We start from the raw sequence: 23,776 nt of genomic DNA on the forward strand, positions 1-23,776 counted from the left end.
AGAGAAGGGCTGGTTCAGGAGGGCTGAGGGGAGTGAGAAGGGCAGGAGTCAGGACAGCAGAGGAGGGTGAGGGGTTGGGGGGGCAGGCACCAGGGGAGCTGATGGAGCAAGGGGAGGAGACATGGCAGCAGAGGGAAAAGGTAGAGGTTTATAAGATATTTATTAGTAACTTGTTTTGGCACATCCAAACAAGCCATATGAACTCAGTACTGGTGCACAACAGAAAATTCATTCTGCTCATGGGAGGAAACTCTTAGAGGGAGCACCCATCCCACCCCCGAGTTAATGTGACACAATTGGGTTAATGCAATTGCAGGATAGTTGCATGAGGGGGGTTCGGTGGGGGCCAAACTCATCCCTGTTAGTAGGAGGATGGTGGTAAAAGTTCTTGGGGGGGGGGGGGGAGGCGTATCACATGATACCTTCTACTTCTGGTCATGTGCCCATCTTGACCCCAAGAGTGTTGCCTCCAGAGGCATGGCTGAGGGTCAGGGGCGTGGTTAATGGGACAGGGGGTGTAGCTAATGTGTCCCTAATTTTAGCTCCGAAAATATGGTCACCATACCCATAGCACAGAGTCAGAAACAGGACTTAACCCAGAAGCAGACGTTCTTGATGAAGTGGAAGCAGGTGACAGGAAGGGCTCGCTGCGGGGCCAACCTGCATGCCAGGCCGTGAGAAGTTGTTCTTCAGTCCTGAGGACTCATGCTGCATGTCCAGTGCCAAGATGCAGGCCATGAAGCAAGGGGAAGAGACACAGGATATATTGCTGGTATTGCAGGCGGTGGCCAAGTGGAGTGGTAAATTGGTCTATTGCAGCCAGAGGAGAGCTGCATGGTGCGTAATTTGCATGGTGCGTAATTTGCTGTGTATTGTGGGGCGGGGGAAGAGTGGTGCAGGAAGTTCCTCTTGCAGCAGAAGTGTGGGGGCAGAGGGCTACCAGAAGCTGTATTTCTATGAGCTGACTAAGCTCTTACCTGAGTGTGTGTGATGTCCAAACAGAGCATCGGTGTACGCAGAGATATCAATAGAATCTTGCTGGGAGATGGTGTTGAAACTTTACCTGGGGTACTTACTAATTTTCTCAGAGATTCCGTGGCAGGGTTTCTGTTTCCCCACCACCTCTTTCCCAAACCATTCCTCAGACTTTGCTGCCGGAACCAAGGCAGCATAGAGTTTGGCCGCATAAGGAGTGGGAGTGCTCCCCTCTCGTGTCCAGAGGCAGGGTCTGGGATTGCCTCTTAACTGTCAGCAGGTAATGGCAGCCTGTGGACAAGTGTAGGATTATTACAAATTACACCTGCTGTAGGACCCTATGCCCATTGCTCCTCCTCTCCACCTTTAAAACTCACCATGATCAGTGTGTCTGGAGAGATCTGTGTTTGCCTCTAGGGTAACAAGAAAAGTGGCAAGCTTTGTTTGGAGATGTGCATGTTAGTGGAATGTTACAGTCTTTATCAGGAATAGTACAATCACTCTATCGTTAATAGCTGCTTTCCCAGATCAGACCTTGAGAAGTCAAGTACGTTCCCCTGCAGACAAGACGCTGTCAACTAAGGAAAAAACCTTTAAGGATAAGAAGGGAATCTAGTCAAGGATGTTTTGCAGCATTCAACACTTTAAACAGAGAAAAGAGAGCAAAGAAGAGCTAGGGAAATGCAAGTCAGAACAGAAGCCACTGAGCGCATGCTAAAGCTCATGGAAAACCAAATTGAGATGCTGAGGTGTCTTTATCGAGATGCAGAGTGAACAGAAGCAAAGGCCTCCATGTCAGCACACACAAAATACTTTTCACAGAAACCCTTCCTCTACGCCCATACACTATTTTCAGAGTCAAGTAATGTGCTTTTCCCACCACACTTCATTCCCCGTCTCACCAGCTGTGACTTTAACTGGTCGCTAACACAATTGTGAGGTTTTTCAATAACCTTTACCAGCCCTTGCCACCAAGCATTATTGTGTGTGTGTGTGTGTGTGTGTGTGTGTGTGTGTGTGTGTGTGTGTGTTGTTAGTTTATATTTTGTGTCCCAACCCACACCAATCGCTGTGGCCCCTGTGGAAGCCTGTAACTCCCTTGGTTTCATGGAGCGCCTCCCTCAGGATGGGCAGTGTGGTGAGGCAAGGAAGCAACCTCAATGCACAGAAATGTCAGTGCCCTTTGTTGCCAGTAGTTCCTGGAGGCTCCTCTGGAAGCATGAGTGTCTGGTTGTTCAATCTGTGGAGCCAGGTGCTGTGCCTCAGTGCTCCACTCATGGCCAAACACGTCACCCTTACTTTCACACACATTTATGTAAGTAACAGCATGCAGCTACCTCCAAAAGTTCCAGCCTGCCATAGAGATATCCCCGTCCATCTTTTAGTCCATCTTTTAGGCACACTCAGCAACCATGCGGTGGTGTCGGTTTACCTGGTTGTGGAACCACTCCTTATTGCTTTCCAGGAGCCCCAGATAAGGCTTCATCAGGATAAAGGGTAAGCTGGGTCACCTAGGATCGCTGTGGGCATTTCTGCATCCCCCCACTATAATTATCTGGCTTGGGAAGAGAGTCCCAGCCTGCGGTTTTTTGTACAGGCCACTGTTCCTGAAGATAAAGTGCGTCATACCCCTTTCCAGACCACCCTGCGTTTGTCTGTGAAATGCCCATGGTGATCCAGAAGTGCCCCTTACAGTTGATGTATCCTCTGGTAAGATGGTGTGGCACTATAATGGGAATGTGGGTGCCATCGATTGCCCCATCAATCTGGAAAGTGCATTCAGCAAAGCCAGCCACTATATCATCCACATTTCCCAGGGTCACAGTCCCATGCAGCAAAATGTCATTTATCGCCTTGACCACTTGCATAAGTGCTGCCCCAAATGGTAAACTGCCCCACTCCAAACTGATTTGAAACTGAACAGTAGCAATCTGGAGTCACCAGCTTCCACGGAGCAATGACAACATACTTGTCTGTGGAGGGGGCACTTCTCATTCGGGGGGCATGGCATGGCATTGCAGTTCAGGAGCCAGCTCAGTGCAAAGCTTCAGGAATGTTGCTTTACGCTTCTGAAAGCTCTGTAGCCACTGCTCTTCGCTGCACTCCTCCGTGACAATGCAATCCCACAACACAGTGCTGGTTTCCCTAGCTCACAAGGGACATTCTTCTGTGGACACCTGCTCTGTGGCAGCCCACGCAAGTTCACCGCTGTCCCTGTTACTCACATTGTCCTCTGCATCTGAGTCGTCTTCCTCTGATAGTAAGTGGATAAGTAGCTCTACTGCAGTGCGTGATGTCCTAAGACAGCATGGGAGAGAAGTCTGGGACCCAAGATTTCACAGCAGAGGCTGGAGTGCACAGCAAGAACTGCCATTCAAGTGGGGCAAAAGTAAGCTGGAAGCCCTGGGAGGACTGGGAAGCAAAGAGGTGGCTGCTAGGATGTTTTTCACATTTCCCAAAATGCCTAGTGCTCTGATGCACATCCCCATAGTGCTTAGTTGACTGAAGGTGATGCCCGGCACTTTGGGATACTTACCCACATTGCTTTGCTCTTTTTGTCGCTGGCGGAGCTAAGAATGTGGCCATGAGACGTTGACAGAGGGTGGCACGATTTAACGACTTTCTTGTTTGTGACTGACAAATGTACTTCTGTCGCCAAATCTCTCCAGTGTAAACATTGTGTGTGTTAAAAGTGAAACTGTTAAGGGCAGAAAAAACAGTCTAGTGAGGTGGTTTGTTTTGGCTCTTTCTCCGAGGTATCTTATCAAATGGTCTTTACAAAGTGGTAATTTTTACACGGAAAAGCATGTGGCTCAATGTGTAGATACTAGGAATGCATGCATTTAAAAATTCCCATGATAAATTAAAGATCTGAACCACCTCCCATTTCTAACCTATTGTTCCTTCCTTCCCCATGATCAAATAGTGTTCCTGGACACTAGTACCCAATATATTTTGGGACATAACTCTCATAAAACAACCAAGAAAAAAATTGTTCTGCCACCCACCAAAATCCTGTCTAAGGGTAATTTCCAAGGGTCATGGACTTGAATCACAGGATGATGGAATTTAGGTTACATTTTCAGTGGCCAATCAGAGACGGTGCATATAGGGGTGTGTGGAATTCAGGAGTGCTCTCTTTTCTGAGGATTGGGAAGAGCTGTGCCAGGACTGGAAGCCCTGCTTTCCTTTCTTGGAGCCAGCTCCTGGGGGAGTGAGAAGCTGCCCTAATAAGACACTGAGCAGGACAGGCATTGGCTGTAGCAGCAAGGGGTGGGGGCAGGGAACAAGCTGTTCCACCTAGGTCTCAGAGACTCAGGGTATGTCTGCACAGTGCCGCTTTTAGTGAGAAGGCTGTGTCGACACAGCCCTTTGCTAAGTCAGCTTGTGTGAATATTGTTTGCCAGCACGTTTGCTGACAGAATACCACCTCTCCCCCCGTTGCTTTCTCTTTGTTGGCAGGAGAGTGCTGCTGATGGCAAAGCAACGTTCACATTTGTGGCAGCAGAACTTTTGTCATGGCAGGGGAATGAATGACATAAGTTTTGTTGACCAACTGCAAGTTGTAGACCGTGCCTCAGGGATTTTGTTGCTCTCGGCTTGGTGGCATTATCCTTACGTGTTGTCCTGTTAAAACAAAAGGAAAATCTATGTAGCACTTTAAAGACTAACAAGATGGTTTAATAAGTGATGAGCTTTCGTGAGCCAGACCCACTTCCTCAGATCCTGTGTGATTGCAGTGGAAAGGATTGCCAGATGTAGTGGCTTGCAGCAGGTTATCCCTGAGCTGACTATGTGTTGTCTTTGGTGCAAGTACATTGCTGACTGGAAGTCCGTTTCTGTCTAGTTCAAGTGTCTGTATTTTTAATTTTATTCTGCTTTACTTGCTGCAGGCCAGGTAGATGCATCCTGCCAGGGTTCCCTTAATTAAACGTGTCTGTCGGCTGATCTGGCCCCGCCAAACCTCGTCTTTAACATGAAAGCAGATTTTAGGAGGCTACAGGTGGCCAGTATTGCCAAGTGGTCTCATTTGATTTGAGAAGAGGCCACTCTCTTCAAGATTTAATTCATTGTTTGCTGGAGCCAGTAGTGCCTGTTAGTTTCCCGATATTAAAAATGGGGGTGGTTGTGCTCTGCTTCATTTTAATGCCAGTTACGCATGGCCCTTGGGGTCCTGCAGGTTGCTATTGCAGCCCTCCATTGGGTAGAACTTGGGTGCCTTTTCTTAGCAGTGCTAACCAACTGAAGTGCATTAGGCCCTGTTCATTAACTTTGAGCATTGGGCTATTCAGTGGGGAACAGTGGAGCTCTTCACTTTCCAGCCTGAAGACCTCTTTTGTCTTCTGAATATTGCAACGTATGAACTGAGCTTCAGGTTTGGACTAGATTGAAGTTTTCAGAAAAACACCCTTGTTGTTGGTTCAGATCAGTGTTGAGCGTGGACTATGAATAGAAGAGTTCTTCAGCACCTGATGTTTCCATCCAGAGGGGGTGTGGGGTGGGTGTTCAGCTGAACAAATTGTTCAGTTCGTTTCTGCCTGTGAAGAAGCTGATCTCATTAGCAAATCATAACATCTGAGCACTTGTGGGGTTTTTTGAGTTTCATGCCAGCTTGTTTCACAAAGCTTACTCTCTCCACCCATGGGACACAGGTTTGAGCTGATTCTTCAAAAGGCACTGAAAGAGGTTAAAGGCTCAATGGATTATATTAGAGAGACGGTAGAAGAGGCAGCCTTTAGGAATATGGAAGGACAGCAGCAAACTGGAAAATATTAATTGAGCTGGATTCAGATGCTTTTCGCTATATAATGGAAGCTAAAGGACATTAGAAGTCTTTTTAAAAAAAAAAAAAACCTAACATTTGTACAGTGCTTGGAGTCTATTAAGGGAAATGGAGAAGTGATTTATATTTCAGTCCCAGAAATTTGAACAGAGCCCTTTATTGTGGGGTCTGAGAATGAACCATAACTGGCTTTAGAAGAAACTTAAACAACGAATGGTCCTGCAGCACCGTATGTGTACACCACAGAGAAGATTGGAAATGCTGCTGTTGATCATCCAGGGTTTGAAATAATGAGTTTAGTGAAGACATGCTAATTCGAACTGTAAGGGGCGCACTGGTCGATACAGGTAGTTCTGCTTCCATGAGGAGTAAAGGGAAATCCAAGGGATAGTGTTCTCTCTTTGACTTCCTGCAGTTTGGACAGCACCAAAAGTTAAGTACTTCGACTTCAGCTACGCAATTAACGCAGTTGAAGTTGCATATCTTCTTTTGCCCATGTCCCATAGTGTAGATACGAAAAATGTAGATAGGATCATGAGTTTTTGTGGGCACAGCCCACTTCACATGACAGACTAACTCAGCTACCCTTCTGTGGCTTTAGAAGAAGCAGCCACCCTATCCATACCCCTCTGACAATCTAGTTAATCTTCTCCCAGGTGCTAAAACCCTGAAAAAGCATAATGCCATGCTTCTGTTCCCAGTAACCTGCTGTAGCGTATGTTGCTACAGAATTTATTCCTGGAAGTACTGAAGTTTTCTAAAATCCTAGGAAACTTGCCCCTTCCTCCTCTTGAATTCTGGAGCCTCATTTTACACTTAACAGGGGTGCTGCTTGCTATAATTTTGAAATGCTTCGATTTTCAGCCCCACTATATGCCCTCGATCTCATGTTTACAGACTTGTCAACTTTTAGACAGCGGTGTTTGTGGTAATGGAGTTCAGTGTGGACAGTGTCAGAATTTTCTGTCCAGTACTGAATCCTTTTTCTTTGCTAAGTTGGGTAGTTGCAAATCAGTTAAGGTTTGAGTCTTTGTTGATTCTCCTCAAGGCAATGAGATGGATTTCAGTTTTTCTAAACACGGTCCTTCATACTGAACTAACCAGGAGTTACTTCCCCTATCCTAGCCTATCACAAGGGAGAGTAGCCATACTACAAAGTAATGCTTAGCTGCTATGGGCAATGAGTACTTAATTTAATGCTGCTCTGGCACTCTTCTTGCTTGTGTGGTATCAAGACTTTTGGGGGTCCAGTAATATTCCACTTAATGTTTTTTCAGTGTATTATGCAAAATTTCGTCTTTCCTGGAGATCTGAGCAAAAATGACACAAACCCAGTAACTTAATAAGCAAACTAATTCGAGCGTAGCCCATTCTAGACTTCTTGTCTGCTGCTTTCTTTCCACCTGATGGCAAGGCATTGATCCAGCATGGATCAATGACTTGTATCAGATGTCGGCACTAATGCCACTCTTATTTTTTTTGTAAAGGGAGAGAGAAATAGGGCATGAGGAAGCAGTAGTGGACATGTTAACAGTGGTGTGGTGCCATGAGAAAGCAGTGGCATGCTTCCTTAGGGAGAGTGTGTGAGTCCTTTGTGAAGCTGGAGTGCAGACAGCTGCTCAGTGTTTTTTGTTGGGTTGTGGTGTGCGTGAGAGATGATTCTTTATGCTGACTGGTTCTGGAGCAGGACCAGAAGTGGAGCAGTAGGACTCTATTTGTTATGCAGCCTTTAGTGCTGATCTTGCATGTGTGAGAGGCACGGCTTTCCTGAATCGGTGCAAAGGGCTCACTCCAGCCCTTAAATGAACAGGAGAAGGGACATATCGGGCCAGAAGTAGATTGCCATTTCCAAATGAAGTGGTGTGCCCCAGATTTACAGGTCTGTGCATAATTGGGTTGGTTAAGGCAAGTCATCGCTTCTTAGTGAAGGATGTTTGCCAGGCAACTGTTGCTTTAGTTCCTCCCTGGGTAACGAATGGGGACAGTGTCCTTGAAATACTTGCAGGCATTTTGAATGAGCTTTCTGACTTTGGTCGGGTCATCCATGGCACATATACAAGGCATTTGGCAGAAAAACTGCAGAAGGGGTGCATCTGGGGGACAGAGCTGTGGGCCACCAGCTCCAGTATGAAGCACGCAGTTTCTAGGGCAGCACAAAGTTTGGGGCAATTTGGTGTATATTGGTAGGGATGGCCCTGCCCCCATATAAATGGGTGTGGGGCTGGGGCGAAATTGAAGGGAATGCTTGAGCTGTATCTCTCATCAGCTCTCTGGTCGAAACAAGAGCACTGTAGATTCTCTTGTTTTTCTCTACTGCAGCATAGCATCTTCTCTTCCTGAATGGTATGGGAGTGTGTACAGGTATAACAGCATGGCAAGCCTCTGCCTGCACGGAGCAAGCTTCTCTCTGGGGTTGATACTTTGGGCTCTGTCCCCCCCTCTCCCCCCCCAAACACACTGACATCATGCACCAGACTCCTCTTTTTGAAGTGCGGGGACTGTTACCTGTCTCAGCGGATACAGAGTCTACAGGCCTGCTGCAATGTACCAGGGCCAGACACACAATTCAGGCTTAGGTTTCTTCTAGATCCTAAGGCTAGGTCTACACTAGCTCAGTAAATCAACCTAAATGAAGCAATTCCAGCGAGGTGAATCATGTAGCTGGTGTCAGTGTAGCTGGGGTTGACGTGACTGCCTGTGGTGTCTACATCAGATGGGCTGACAGGAGATGCTCTCTCATCAACTCACCTGCAAAGTAAGGATGTTAGACTAGTCAACTAGTTGATTTCCCCCCCGCTGCCTCTATTAGCGGCAGCAAAGGGGAGGGGAAGAGAGGGTACTTCAGAGGCAGTGCCGCACAGCTGACCTCAGGCTCTGCGTGGCATTTCAAAGTGGCGGTGCAGCATTGAGCCTAGAGTCAGCGGGGGACTCAGAGTTCCCTGCTGAACCCGGGCTCCATGAAGGTGCTCTGCTTTGAAATGTACAAGAGACTCTGCTGGGGACTCTTGTACATTTCAAAGCTGGCATGCCTGTGTGCAGCCCAGAGTCAGTGGGATGTTCGGCTGGTCCCAGGCTGCAGGTGGAGCTCCGCATTCCCCCTTTGAGATGTATGAGAGCCCCAGCAGGGGCTCTTAGGCATTTCCGCATTTCTCCTTCGAAATGTGAATCGAGTAGTCTATGGAAATACCATCAACTATTCAACTAGTGGTCAATTTACTAGTCATTATCCTTACTGCAATGCAATCTGTGGTCAGTTTGGCAAGTCTAGACCTGGTGAATTGACTCCTCGTACAAAGATCTCTGACTAACATAGCTGGTTTTACATTTCTAAAACATTGCAACTCTTCCCCAGGATGTGAATTGTAAGCCTGACTCACAATTGGGAACTAGCCTCTCTAGTTTTCAGGACAGTGTGTTTAAAAAGTAACAGCTGGGGAATGTCCTGTTAACTTTGCAGCTTAACAGCATGTACCTCTAGGGGGCCTAAGAGTAGTTCCTGAGACCTACAGGTTCAGCAAAATTTTCTGACAAACATCAGACTGGGATGTTACTTCCTTAGATGTTCATTGGTATAGGTTCAGGGAGCCACATGCCACAGACTGGAAAGCCACGGGATGGCTGTTGTGTAGTGAAGCTTTGGTTTTTGACCTTGTGGATGTGCCTGGGACTCATTGATGGAACAATGGCATGAGATTGTAATAAAAAAATGGTGTTTGTCCTGTGATTTTAAGTTTACCAGACTAGTTGAGTGTGAAAAGTCTGAAGAATGCTTATGCCTGTTCAATGTAAGCAACTGTTGGCCGTTTATAGTCTGAGAAACATGAACCTCTGTCTCCTCAGGCCACAGTCGTCATCTCCCTCACAGTCGCTATGCTGGACTTTGACAAATCAAAACCCTGTGGAATAGGAAGTGAGGATTTCGAGCCCAGGGTATATGAAAGAATACAATCATTCTTGAAGGACTGTCTCTACACTAGTCAGTGGGCTGGGAAGCCGGGGTGATGCCATTATTTATATGCTTAGGAAAGAAAGATGGAAATTCTTCCCCTCCCTCAATTCTAGTAGAAGAAACGAAATGGATGCATCTTTCTGAAATCTTTTGCAGAGCATGTTTCTAGTCAGGCTCTCCAGTATTGTTTGATGTGACTGTGAAGGAGGAGGAAGCTATTCCTGGTAATGGAGCTCTGGTTTCCTTCACATCTGCGTGCATCAGCTCCTTAGTTTTGTGGGAGGAGGAGGTGCACAGTCAGAAATGGAGGGATCTTTTTGAGACTCAAGAGATCTCTCCCTTACTGGTACTTCATGCATAGTTTCCTTGTCCTGCCATGGAAATTGGAGAGTAGCAGTTCTATTTATCCATGAAGTCTCTTCAGAATATTTTAGGGTAAAACTAGGATTTTGACTTCATACAAAAATGAGGAATGGAGCAAGAAAAGCATCTAACAAAAGGGGTGTCTTTAAAAATAACCCACTGCTGTCCCACAACTAAGTTTACACCTAGTTTCTTCTTGTGTGCATCAATGATACCATGGGAACCTCCTTTTATACTTGCATATTGGTTAGCAGGCCTTCCTGGCTCTGGGCAAATCTTGCTTATCTCATCTTAAATATCACCTCTGAGTGTGGCTATGAACGTGTAAATAGGGACTATCTGCTTCTTGCTCGGACAGTAGCAGTCAGTCTCATGTAAGAAAGGCACACGCGGTAATAAGTTACTGCTAGGGAAGGAGAGGGAAGAGCCAGTTATTGCAGGGGCGGCCAACCTGTTACAGGCAAAGAGCCAAAACAGTTGTGAATATAGTGCAAAGAGCTAGGGGAGGGGAGGGGGAGAGTTGTTGAGGAAAGGGGGGGGGGGAAGCCTGCCCCTTAAAGAAACGCGTCTAGAGGCTTTTTGGCCACATCAGGCTCCCACCGGCTGGTACCATCTCGAAGACTCCATTTTGAATGGCTGTGCCAGACAGCTCCCTTGTCCTGGTGAGCACAGGGAGGTGGGGGCTGTTTTCAGGGGCGCAGGAGCGGCTTTGAGAGCCGCACCCAGTGTGGGGAGAAGAGCTGCATGCGCCTTGCGAGCTGCGGGTTGGCCACAGCTGAGGTATTTGAGTGGAACTTTGAGATGAGAATACGAGTGACATCCAAACGTTTCCAGGTACTTTTCTATGTTTCCAATTCTAATGGATTTGGTCCACTATGCCATTCTTGGCTTGAATTTTGAAGGGGTACTACAACCATTGCTGTCTATAACGAGACTTGTGTTGGGAGGGCTGAGCGTGTACAGTAGATTGAGTGGAAACATGTCAAAATGCAATGATCCAGCTTTTTCATGGGCATGAAGTGATCGTTACTTCAGACCTGACGATCTCTAGCATCATGCACACCTTTCTGATAGGTTTATAGACTTTCTGGAGGCTGCACCATATGCTCTGTGAGCTCTGCTCCTCAAGTTCATAAGAGTAGCTCAGTTTTTTCCCCTTGGCTTATATTTAAAGCTAATGGCATGCAGAAATGAACTCATTTTAAAAGCTCTGATGAATTGGAGCTGGTCAGTGCTTGAAGCGTGACCTCTACAAAAAATACTAGGCATGTGTGTCTGCCCTGGCCTGCCCCCTGTAATCCTGGGGTTTATAGGCTCCGGGTAGAATGCTAGAGGCCTTAATCATATTCTGAGACCTCTCACCTCTGTTTAAGGATGTAGTTTCCTTTCGTTCAGTAAGTTAACTCTACAACTCTCAAGTGCAGAGGTTTCTGGGTCACTTTCTTGTTGGAATTGATTTCTGGCAGATCATTTTGTTTACTGAGTTAGTGTCCCGTGTTTTGTTCCACTGTTTCCATTCTGAAGTTCCTGTTATATGCCCACATCATCCTTTTCAGTTTGTCCTGATTTTTGCCAGAGTGCTGTTTTGTTCATTAGCTGTTTTTAGCACATTTGTAGTTCAGGAGAAGGTGCATTTTTTCTGTTTTTTTTCATACATCTTCATTATTCTAATGAAGAGACTGGCAAGATGGATTTAAATCCTGCAGCAAGCTGTTTGTCTATCTACACTTATGTTTGAATGATGCAGTGGACTGGAAGCTATAGAAGGTGGTCTTTAACTTTTAGCTTCTATTTCCAAAGTTGACTTGTGTGAAATTGTGGGCAGGTTCTCAGCACCTCTGTAACCAGGCTGCTTACTCGAGCGCTCCGTATTTAGAATGGAATGGAGCAGTCTGTGCTGTTTCAAGTTGCCTGCAAATTCAGGAAAACATAATTGAACTCTTACGTAAACAGGTATTTTAAAAATTTAAATATTTGTCTGAAATAGATGTAGAGCAATGGAGCCCAAAATGAATTTAATAAAAACCATGCAAAAGCCCTGTGTGGGTGCTCTTAATTTGATTGAAACCTGGCTTTGTTAGTTTGTTGGTTTGTTTTTTAGCTTACTTTGGTAAGGAACCAAGTTGAAGCACTAGCTTAACTGAGGCCTTGTGTACGTACAGTTGTATCCCAGTAAGTAAACCGGTATAGTTAAAGCAGTATAGTACTCATCGTATAAATGCAGGAATACCAATATACATGCTCATACTGGTATAGCCAGTGCTTTTTTTGATTTGTTTGTTTGTTTAAAAAAAAAAGTGCCGGTACTCAAGAGGAAAAGATGTGGGGAGTACATGCATGTACATGCACACACCCCGCGTACGGAGGTGCCAGTACCTTTTCTTACCAGGTAAGCTCTGACTGGAGGTGCTGGTACTATCACAAAAAAAGCACTGGGTATAGCTTACCCTTAGCAGCAGCGGTTCTCAAACTGGGGGTTAAGGGCTTTCAGATTCCACCCCCAAAACCTGCTTTGCATTACAGCATTTATAATTGTTTTTAAATACAAAAAATGAGTGTTTAATTTACGGGGAGGGGTTCTCAAACATTTTGGCCCACGGCCCCTACTGCTCAATGCAGACAAAATGGGTTCAGGGTCTGGCCAGGAGACAGGGTGCAGGAGGGAAGTGGGGGTGCAGGGTCTCGACAGGAGGGATGTATGTGAGGGGGATGGGGTGCGGGGACTGGAGGGTTTACCTGGCTCTCTGCCTCTTGCTGCTCCCATTGGCCATCATTCAGGCAATGGGAGCAGTGGGGAAAGCCTCCAGTTGAGCAGGAGGGATATCTCAGGGGTTTGAGCATTGGCCTGCTAAATCCAGGGCTGTGAGTTCAATGCTTGTGGGGGCCATTTAGGGTTCTGGGGCAAATCCATCAGGGATGGTATTTGGTCCTGCAATGAGGGTAGGGGACTGGACTTTTATGACCTCTCAAGATCCCTTCCAGCTGTGAGATAGGTATAGCAGTTTCTAGCACTGCTAGAAGGAGGAGTAACAGTAAGCAGAGCCTCCCCCTGCCAGCTGGATATGGCCCACGAGGCTCATCCCCTCCCCTGCATCTAGTGCTCCAACAGAGGCTGTAGGGCTGGAACACCAGCACAGGCTCCCCACTGCAATGGTGGGGATGAGCGCTGAGCCTGACACTCCCCTGCAAGATGTTCAGGCCACACTTTGAGAATCACTGATTTACCTTTCTGAAGTGGCGTGCCAAGATTTAACTCTTCTGCCCTGGGCCGTGCTGCTCTCCTGGGGGGGGAAGAGTGGGGGAGGGGGAGGATCTCTCCACTATGCACCCCGGGGACCACCTGGCTCAATGCAAACCTTTCCGCAAACCACCCGTTGTTGATGAAAACTCACCGTTAATTACATAATTAATTACCAAGCCATTTTGCTAGTGCTGCAGCTAGGGAGAAGGGTTTAATTTAAATTATGAAACCGACGAAGCGCTTTTAACTTTCTCATGTTGGTTTATCAAGTGTCATTTTAACTAAAGTAAAATATTAATTTATGTCCAATACAAAAGGTTTTAATGTTGTCTTTCTTTATGGCAGGTGAGGGGAACCTTTTTTGGGTCGGGGGCCACTGACCCACAAAAACATCAGTTGGGGACTAGACAAGTGAGAAACACAAAAGCTCCTCCAAAAAACCCCAGCCCTCCCTGATGTGGCCCCCAGCTGAGACCCCCTCACTCTTCTAGCGCGCCCACCCCATAGAGCTAGGAGAAGGGACAGGGAGGACTGAGGTTCAGGGCTGCCCATAGGCCAGATTTACATGTCTGGGATTCCAGGGTTAGTGGATTTTAGGCTTTGGGGTAGGGACAATGAGGGGTTCATTGTGTGAGAGAGGGCTACCAGCGAGTGGGATAGGGATGGGGGTGCAGGAGCGAGTGAGGAGGGCAGGGTCTGGAAGGGAATTTGTTGGCAGGAGAGGATGTGGGGTGGGGGTACAAGAAGGAATCTGGGGGTGGGAGGAGTTTGGGGGAATAATGCAGAAAAGGTGAGGGGGAGAATGCAGCCAAATAGCTGCACATTAAAACCCTTTGTGGCTGGTTGATTATTGTGCAAATGGGAAGAAATTCTCATTCACACACAATGATAAGGTGCAAAGAGGATTGTGTGGTGATGGGAGAGGGGAGCAAAATAGTGGGGAGTAGAGGCAAGTGCAGCTTCTGCAAAGGAAACTTATATCTCTTTCCCCCCCGCCCCCCCAACTTCCCTCTGTTCCAGTCTTGCTCCCCTCAGCCCCATTCTTCCCCTCTATAGTCTGATCTCCTGCATTGCCCCATCCCCCCACAGTGCAGACCCTGTCTCCTCCCCCCCCCCCCCCCCATCCCTATTTCCCCTCAGCATACTCACTGCAGCTGAGGTGGGGGGATCAATCACACTTCCCTGCCTGTCACTTTGCCCAGGGCTTGCCCCTCATCTGTAGGCTGCAGCTTGGAGTGCTCATGTTAATCACTGGGGAAGGGGCACTTCCCCGCCCCCCCCCCCCCCCCCTTTGCAGGGAGCAGCTTGGTGCAGCCCAGGCCCTGGCACCCACATGTGACGAACAGGCCCAGCCCCGCCCCTTCCCGAAGCAGAAGGCGGAGCCTGTAGCGCAGAAATGGGGGGTTATAACTACAGCGTCTCTCTCAGGAAGAAATGTGCTTCTAGGGCTGTTTCCCTTCGCTTTATACTCTGCCGAAAAGAAGAATTCTTTTCACGTCGCTGGAGAGCTACATCCCATACTTTGGAGTAGCTGCACAAGGCTCATTTTAGAGCAGTGATGTGCCCCTGGCCCATGGGGTACCTCTCCCCCATGTGCTCCTGTTTCTCAATTCTTTGAAGAGTTGTTTACATATTGAGGTTTTTCCCTTTCTATCTCAGATCCCAAAGGACAAGAGGGCTTTCTGCCTTGGGTCACATGAGCATGTTAGGGAGGGATGATCCTTCTACACTGTCCCACCCCTTTCAGGGGGCGGGAGAGCAAAGACACCACCTACCTGGAAGTCCTGGCATTTGATCATTCACTGCCGTATTTATTACCCTGCAGGCTGAACTTGGGTCTTTTCAGTCTCCTCCTGGTTTTTCTTCATCCTGCTTCCCCCCCCCCCCCCATTTTAACCCGTTAGTTGTATTCCGCTCTGTGATGTTCATGTGCAAGACGACGTAAGGCTGCTAATTCTGCGTACACATGCACACTGTTTACAACGAATGCCAACAGCTTAAGTTTCTAGGACAGTGTCCTTGTCAGTCAAACTGAGTGTACTGCCAGCTGTTTGCATGCGCAGGCGCACGAGAGTGGGCGTGATGCCATTTCGCTACGTTTCCTGACTAACTCCCCTCCTGCAGCATTCTGGACTCTGTGTTGTGCAACCGTGCTTGCTGTCTCTGGCGCTTGTTAGAGAGGCGCACTTCCTGGAAAGATTCTCTATCCAGGTGGGTGGTGTCACTCTGCTTTTAAGGGAACAGGCCCCAGATAGTCACCTACTTTTTTTTTTAAATGTTTCATAATTTTCTCTGGAGTCAGTCAGTTTCTTCCAAAGCTGACTCTGCAAAACAGTGAGACCCAGCTTCTGTTTTAATTAGGGTGCCTCATTGTTTTGTAGTCATATGGCATATCTTGCTGTGTCTTGGCTCTGCCAGCTCTCTGTGTTCACTCCCCCCGTTCACTAGCCGTACATAGGAATCCTGATCCCGGAGGACTTCATAGAATCCCGTGTGTTCAAGTTCCTGTGCGTCATTCATAATCTCTGCATGCTGCTCTTTTTAAATTCAGTCTTAATGGAAAGATACTGAACAATCTTCTAAACTAAATTGACTTTCTGCTTTGATACAACAATATTCTACAGGAACATGTTTGTCATTTAATTCTGTACATAAGTGTTTGATATTACACATGTAGAAGCAGTGATGCACGCAGTCTTACATGCAAGTTAGTGTAGACTAGGGAAGTTGCTAGTGGCTGTGGGTATTGTCAACTGTGTAGTTTAGGATGGGGAACCTTTTTTTTGGGGGGGGGGCACTGACTCAGAGAAAAATCAGTTGAGGGCCCCATACAAGTGAGAAGGAAAAAAAACACCACCTCATTGTGTCCGCTCCCCACATTTCCCTCCTACACCAGAGCCTAGGAGCCCAGCCTAGTAGATTTTGTGTGCTCCAGCCCCATGTGTGTATGGGGGGAGGGATGAAGTGCCAGCATGGGCGCTCCAGTGCTGGGGTGGGGGGCCTGAGCCTTGGGGCCAAATTCAGGTAAGCTAGGGGCAGTATCCAGCCCCCAGGCCTGAGGTTCCCCACCCTGGTGTAGTTTTGACCTAGTATTGATTGAAGTTTAACTGTAAATAGAGGACCACACTGTGTTCAGTGCCCCCCCCCCCCCCCCAAAAAAAAAAGTGTGGTTAAACATTTTAGAAAGTGTGGTTAAACGTTCAATATGTATTTTTTTTCCAGCTGTGGTGCAAGGGATCAGAGTGAGTGTGGCTGTGTGAATTGTGCTTTTTGCTCAGCAGGGATGTGAAAACCTGCTTTTTTTCCCCACTTGATGGAGCAGTGAGATGGAACGTGGGTTGGGGTTTTTTAACTTCTACGTCACTGAAGTATGTACACAAATATAACTTATTTAACTCCCTTTTTACTACTAGAAAATTTAAGCTCTGATTTGAATGGGAATGTGAACTTTTTTTTTAACAGCTGGAAAAGCAACATAAGCTCCCTGTAACAGATATTTACACTTAGTAAATACACTTTACTAAATGAAAATTAAAGGAAAATTCATAGCTAGTTCTAATTCCCTAAAACTTTATTTCATGCAGACTCTTACCCTAAAGGGCTGTTCTCCTTTCAGGCATAATCTTAAAAGTCAGAAGCAAACTTTTCAGCTCTGACTTGTCTTAGCCCTCTTTAAAGTTCTTTGTATCCTTTTTGGGTGTGCCAGGCAGTTTCCCAGGCCAGCCAAAGACAAAGGGCTGATAGCTTCCCATTGTTTAGATAGACTTTCCTGCTGGATGGGACTCTTTTGTTTTGCATCTCCCCTTCCATGGAAAAATCCCAGATTGATTCCAGCACCAGACGCTATGGTCACATGTTCCTTCAGACCAGGGGTGGGCAAGCACCGGACCATGGGCCAGATCCAGTTCCCCAGGGTTAGCCCCTGGTGGGCGACTGCCACTAGATTTACTTGCACCTCCGCAGGTACGGGTGATCCCAGCTCCTGTTGTCTGTCGATTGCCATTCTTGGCCAATGAATGGTGTGTGGGAAGCAGAGTCCTCGTCTGCGCCACTTCCGCAGCTCCCATTGGCTGGGAATAGCGATCCACAGCCAGCAGGAGCTGCAATCTCCCGTATCTGTGGACGCACAGGTAAATATGGTGGCAGCAGCCTGGCAGGGACGAAACCTTGGCAAACCATTGCTATTCTGTTGTCCATCCGTGCTCCAGTAGGGTTGTTAGATAGCAGTTAGTAAGGTAATTGAGAAGTTGGTGGAATTTCCTGTTGGCTTTTGAGGACAACGGTTTGAGTGAACAGTGGTAAAAAACGTTTACTAGTATCTAGAAATTCCTGGAAGGAGGGTAGAGCAGAACGCTGTTCCTGAATGTCGAAGAGGCTATCAAAAAAATTCAGAGAGCCAGCCGTATGACAAGGAGGTCTTCGTCACTTGCTCAAGCCAAATCTAGCAAAACCTAGCTCACAACATCTTAAACTTTTGATGCATAAGTATTCATGTCCCATTTAAACCTGGCTGGGGAAAAAAGTAACATACACACTTCAGGACTAGTGAGAAATTTAAAATACTCGGCAATCACTGTCAGCCTTGTGTATATATAGTTGATAAGAGTGGATCAGTCTTTTCTCAGTTACTTGGAAGAAAGTGGACACATTAAGTGGCACATTCTCTCTGCCCACATTAAGGTCCCCTTTACTCCATTTCAGTAGTATGAAGGCTGCCATGAAGAGGTAGATAGAACATCTTGTATTGGAAAGGAGTTCCATGGTGGCTTACATGTTACCGTACCAACCTTTCCTCCTGGGGCAAGATAAAGCATAACAAAGCTTGAGAGCTGAGCCAGAGCTAGTTGTGATCTGATGCTGGGATGGCTGAATAGTCTCTAGGAGACTGTTCAAGCCAGTACAGTCTGGCTAGTCCTGTGACTGCTCTGATTTATGTTGTCATGGGCTCTTAGATCTTTGCTCAGCCTTAGCATTGAGCCATGGTTTCATCCTTCTCTGGCTTGTTCGTGTGTGATTTGAATGCAGCTGAGGATCAAGTTCTTTCTATTTGTGTTGCGATCCAGCTACCATCAGTGTTTTGAACTCGCACAGAGTATGAGGCCAACTTTGACAAAAAACATAGCATGCGTTTTACACAATGAGCGACACCAGGGAGGAAAAACTCAACTTACAAAAGCAATGAATGTGGTTTCCAAGGGATGGGGATAGATTACATGCAGCTGACACTGTTAGTCTGGCTCTGAAAACCTGGCTTGGTTTTCTTTAGCAAAGCCGGTCTGGAATCACATAAAGACAAAATTAAAAAGTGATTTGAAGAAACTATGGAATCCCTTACTTACCAGCATAATTTTATCCCAAGTCAATCATGGGTCAAGTTCAAAACAGGAAGAGAGAAGGAGGCTGAACTGTGGCTGCTAAAAGGCTATCCTAAGTTCCTCCTCCTGTTCTAGCATTTAAAATTGAAGGTCCAGGTCTCCTCTCACAAACCTCTACAGGAGGTCGTCAAACTTGTTATATCAAAATAGTGGAAAACTATAGAAATCACAGAGAACACATGACTGATTCAGAATGCCATCAGTTCCTCAAAACTAGCACTATTGCCCAGTGAGTTCAACATTAGGGCTGCATTTTCATGATATATTGCGTGTTTGGTTTTTTTGAAACTTGTAATAGGCTTGGTGTTGAAAAGAAAGGGATGTTGGGATGTTGGTAGCTTCTTGTATTGAACAGCAGATGCAAGACAGCAGTAGAGCTATTCGGGAATTTGGTTATTGCAGTCAATTGTGAGCTCTTCATTCTTGACAATGTGCCTTTTTACGTTTGAATAATAAATATGCTACATATGTATGTATCTTGTTTTATTTCCCTGTTTTGGGGACTTTCACTTTTTTGCAGGGGTTTTCATGAAGTTTGGCATGGATGGGGATTGGCAAAAATCTCATCTCTGCTGCCTTTGAAAATATCTCTGGTTTCATGGTTCCATGCGGAGCGGCAGTCAGTTCCTGCCTTCCCTCCTCTTGTTCACCCCCCCCCCCCCCTCCTCCCAAGACCAGGCTGCTGACTCTGATGCAGAGGTGGGGTGGAGAGAGGCAGCTCCCTGGGAGCCAGCACATATCCTCCCTGTGTGTTCCAGCTTCAGCCTGCACCCCCTCGCCCCCTATGCTACTGCCTCTGATATAGTAGTCTTGTCTCACTGGAAAGGGTGAGCGGGTAAAGAAGGGTTCTGAATCCATATCCTTGCTTTGGGTGCATAGACTAACAGAGCTTTGGATATGTCCTTCGAGCTCCCCCATCAGAAAGTTGACTCTTTCTCTCTTTTTGACTGCTACTTTGTAGATGGAAAATTGTAATAGGAGGATAGAAGTGCCTTGCACTTTGTGCTCCTGTCAAGAGGTCCATGATAGTGCCATGGAACATGGGGTGTGTTGCTGTGTTGATCGGTCCCCTGGGGGTTGATAATAGCTCTAATAGGAGTATTCACCTATCTGGAGTTATGTTCCTTGGGTCAACATTGCTCCATGGTGTAGATTAGGGATGCAATAGTGTAGTCGACGAACCGATAAGCAAAAGTTTATAGATTAATGCTATAGACTACATGCATTCTCCCCCCCTCCCCCCACTTGCCAGTACATTTTTAGCAGGTTGCACAGCAGCCCAATTCAGTCTGGCTCGCACCAGGTCCAGAACCTACTCCTGCTGTGGGTCCGTATTTGAAGTGTATGAGGGGCCAGGCAGGCAGCTTAGCTCAATTCCGGGAGCTCAGACCCACCTTAGACAGGGGCTGTTGCCACCCCATGCTGCTGCCTCTTTATCAGAAGCAGCTGCATTGGGCAATAGACAGCCAGTCCACAGGGGGAATTAGTTTTTAAACTGGCTCCCCTCAAGGACCAGCTCCTGTCTGACACCCTGCACTGCTGCCTCTGATATAGCAGCTGCTGGCCCCGCCCCTGGGTGCTATAGATTAGTCAACTAATTGATAATTCATGAGGTTACTCAACTATTCAATTAACTGATATTTAACCTCCCTAGTGTAGACCTTCCCATACAGAGACTGCTTCCATTTGTGTGGGCCTTGGAGAAGTGGCTTTGGTGTTTACCCATCAAAATCAACATGCTTAAGTATTACCGTGGTTTCTGTTATGTGGGATTTGGATAATCCTGATAGGTCTGAAAGACCACTGTTAATTCACACAATTAACTCAAATGAATCACAATTAATGATTAATTGCAGTGTTAATCACACTGTTAAAATAGAATATAAATAGAAATTTAATACATATTCTGGATGTTCTGCATTTTCTTATGTATTGTGTTCTGTGTTGTATTTGAAGTCAGTGTATTAGAAATATTTGCACTATAAAATGATAAACAAAAATAGCCTTTTTCAGTTCCCCTTATTCAAGTATTGTAGTACAATCGTTGTTCTGAAAGTGCAACTTACTAGTGTAGATGTTTTGGTACATAAATGTATTCAAAACAAAGTACAACTTTAGAGCCTACAAGTCCACTCAGTCCCCATTTTTGTTCAGCCAACCACTAAGAAAAACGAGTTTGTTCACATGTATAGGAGATAATGTTGCTGCCTCTCTACAATGTCACACGAAAGTGAGAACAAAAGACAGAACTATGTAGCACTTTAAAGACTAACAAGATAGTTTATTAGGTGATGAGCTTTCATGGGCCAGACCCACTTCCTCAGATCAATATGTGGAAGAAAATCGGCACAACCATATAAACCAAAGTGATACAATCAAAAAAATGAACACGTGAAATTGACAAACTTTAGAACAGAGTGGGGGTGAGAGGGGAAGGTTAGTGTCTGTGAGGTAATGACATAGGGGAGACAATAGGGGAAGTGAGAACAGGCATTGTCATTGCAAGGTATTTAATTGCCAGACATACTAAACATTCATGTGCCCCTTTATGCTTCAGTCTCCATTCCAGGGATATGCTTCCATGCTGATGATGCTCATTTAAAAAAAAAAAAAAAAAAGTAAAAAAACAACAATGGTCCATTAGCACCAAAAATATATGTAGATAGTATCTTGAGCTTTCATGGGCACAGCCCACTTTATCGGATGACAAATATGAATATAATATTTTGTCATCTGAAGAAGTGGGTTGTGCCCATGAAAGCTCATGATGCTATGTATATTTTTTTGGTTAATCTCTAAGGTGCTACAGGATGATTGTTGTTTTTTTAATGTGCTTTTAAAAAAAAGTTACACACTAATATGGGTACCTCCTGAGACCTTTTAAAAAAAAGTTAATTTAATTTGACTGAATTCCTTTGGGGGAAAATTGTTTGTCTGTCCCCTGCTCTCTTTTACCCACCTTCTGCCGTATTTTATATTATAGCAGTCTCTGTAGAGGATGCAGCATATGTTGTTCCTTTTAAGAACACTTCACTGCAGATTTGACAAGTCAGAAAGAAGGTACTAATGTGAGATTGCTACACAGTTACAGCACTTGACCTAAGGTTTAAGAATCAGAAGTGTAGGAGTAGGACATGAAGTGGACCATGTTTTCAGAAGTTTTAAAAGAGCAGCATTCCAACATGAGAACTCCTGTTCTCCCTTTCAGGTGATATTGGAAACAAGAAGCAGGGAGCGTTATCTCCTGAAAATGTAAACAAACTTGTTTTAGAACATGGGTTTTTTATGTAATTTTTCATTTGTTCAGTTTTCATGATAAAGATTGCACTACAATACTTGTATTAGGTAAATTGGAAAATCCCATTTCTTCTTGGTTTTTTTTACTTTGCAAATATTTGTAATAAACAATGAGGGAGAGGCGCCCTCTGCTCGCTCGCTATGCTTGCTAGCGCGCGTCTCTCTCTCCCCCCCGCGCCCCCCCCGGAGTAGGCAGCCCTGGCTCTCCCCCCACCCTCATCAAGCAGACAGGGCCGAGGCCGGGTTGGGCCAGTACTGGTTCTCCTCCCCCCCAGTTGCAGCAGCTCCGACTCCCCCTGGATCACTGGGGAGGTGGGATGGAGGGACGAGGAAGGCGAGACCCAGGGTGACATAACATCACTCTGGTGTCCCACAGGAAAAAAAAATATTTATGATGGGGGGGGGGAGAAGGGGGGGCGACTTTTTTCTGTAATGAAGACATGACATCTGTGTAAAATCAGTTCCACAAAGCTAGTATTAACTGAGCTCCATAGTGAGCAAATGACACCCTCTTTTCATACATATGGAAAGGAAGTGTTTATAAAGAACAGGGAAACTGCAACCTGTACTTCAGTTTGATTCCCCTGCAGCCATTCCTACACCCACCATTCTCCCTAATCCCTCCCCCTTCTCACCCCACACTGCTGAATCCCTACCCCACCTCCATTCCTACACTCCCATCCTTCCCTAACCCCTCCTCTTCTGCAACTCCACACTGCTCACCTCCGGCCTCCATTTCTACATCCTCCTTGCCCCCACCATCCCTCCTCAGCACACCACCCATCCCCCTTCCTCCCTCCCTACACACACCCTGTCCCCTCCCACACCTGTTCTTCTCCTCTCCCTTCCTCTCCAGAGCACCACCAGGCCGGGCAGCAGGAGCCACAGTCTGCCCCCAGCCCAGGCTTTCCGCATGGGCCTGTTGGGTAGCTTTGCTCTGTAGAGAGCACAGAGCAGCCGCTCCTAAGAAAGCAGGAAGCTGCCAGGGTGCAACACTGCCTAGCACGCAGCACATCCGGGAGAGGGCACCTGAGCCAGGGGCCTGGCCCCAAGTCACTAGTAGACTGGCACTGCTGTGGCCGGGCTTGAGCCCCACAGAGGAAAGCAGTGCAGTAGGCATGTGGGCTGGGCAGGCTGGAGGGGGGCAGAGGCAGGCAGAGACTGCTCCAGAGGATGCGCAGGGACAGGGCTGCCGTCTCTCTCCCTCCCCCCCCCCCCCCCCCCCCCCCCATTTTATGGAGACTGGTCAGCAGGGAAGCCTGCTGTTAGCATGATGAGAGGTGGGGGAGCGTAGCTGGCAGGACAGTGTTTGAGCAAAGTGGGGGTGCAGGTGTGTGAGTGAGGAGGCTGGGGGTGGCACGCACAGGCTGCAGCCAGCAGGGCTTTGGGCGAAGAGGCTGGTCAGCGGGGAAGCCTGCTGGTGGCGCTGATAGTATGGCAAAAGGCTATTTCCGAAGGGGGGGAAAGAATATTCAGGGCTTGGAGTTGGGGGCATGGTGATGCAGAGTGTGACTAGTTTTTTTTTTTTTAATTGCACAGTTAATAATTTAATTTTTAAATTGCTTGGCAGCCCTTGTCTTAAAGCATAGCATTCCTCAATGCTTCATTTTCTTCTTCGAGTCAAGGTCCCTGTTGTATTCTGATGAGGTGTGTGCACACACTGTGCCCAGAGTCAGAACACTTGAAAAGTAGTATATGTTGGATAAAGAAGGATGTGGCAGTGACTTTATAAGAGTTTCCCTCACCCTGTTGCATTTTTTAATACTTGTTAATGAAAGAAACTTAACAATATA

At 46.6% G+C, this 23,776-nt stretch overlaps 1 protein-coding gene across 5 annotated transcripts in view; it reads left to right on the forward strand.

Annotated features, from left to right (window-relative positions):
- The window catches only part of KANSL1 (KAT8 regulatory NSL complex subunit 1), a 171,564-nt gene that overhangs the window by 103,953 nt on the left and 43,835 nt on the right, over window positions 1-23,776 (forward strand). The gene's annotated exons all lie outside the window — the stretch shown is intronic.

The sequence above is a fragment of the Pelodiscus sinensis genome, chromosome 29 (assembly GCF_049634645.1).
Source record: "Pelodiscus sinensis isolate JC-2024 chromosome 29, ASM4963464v1, whole genome shotgun sequence".
Lineage (NCBI taxonomy): Eukaryota > Metazoa > Chordata > Testudines > Trionychidae > Pelodiscus > Pelodiscus sinensis.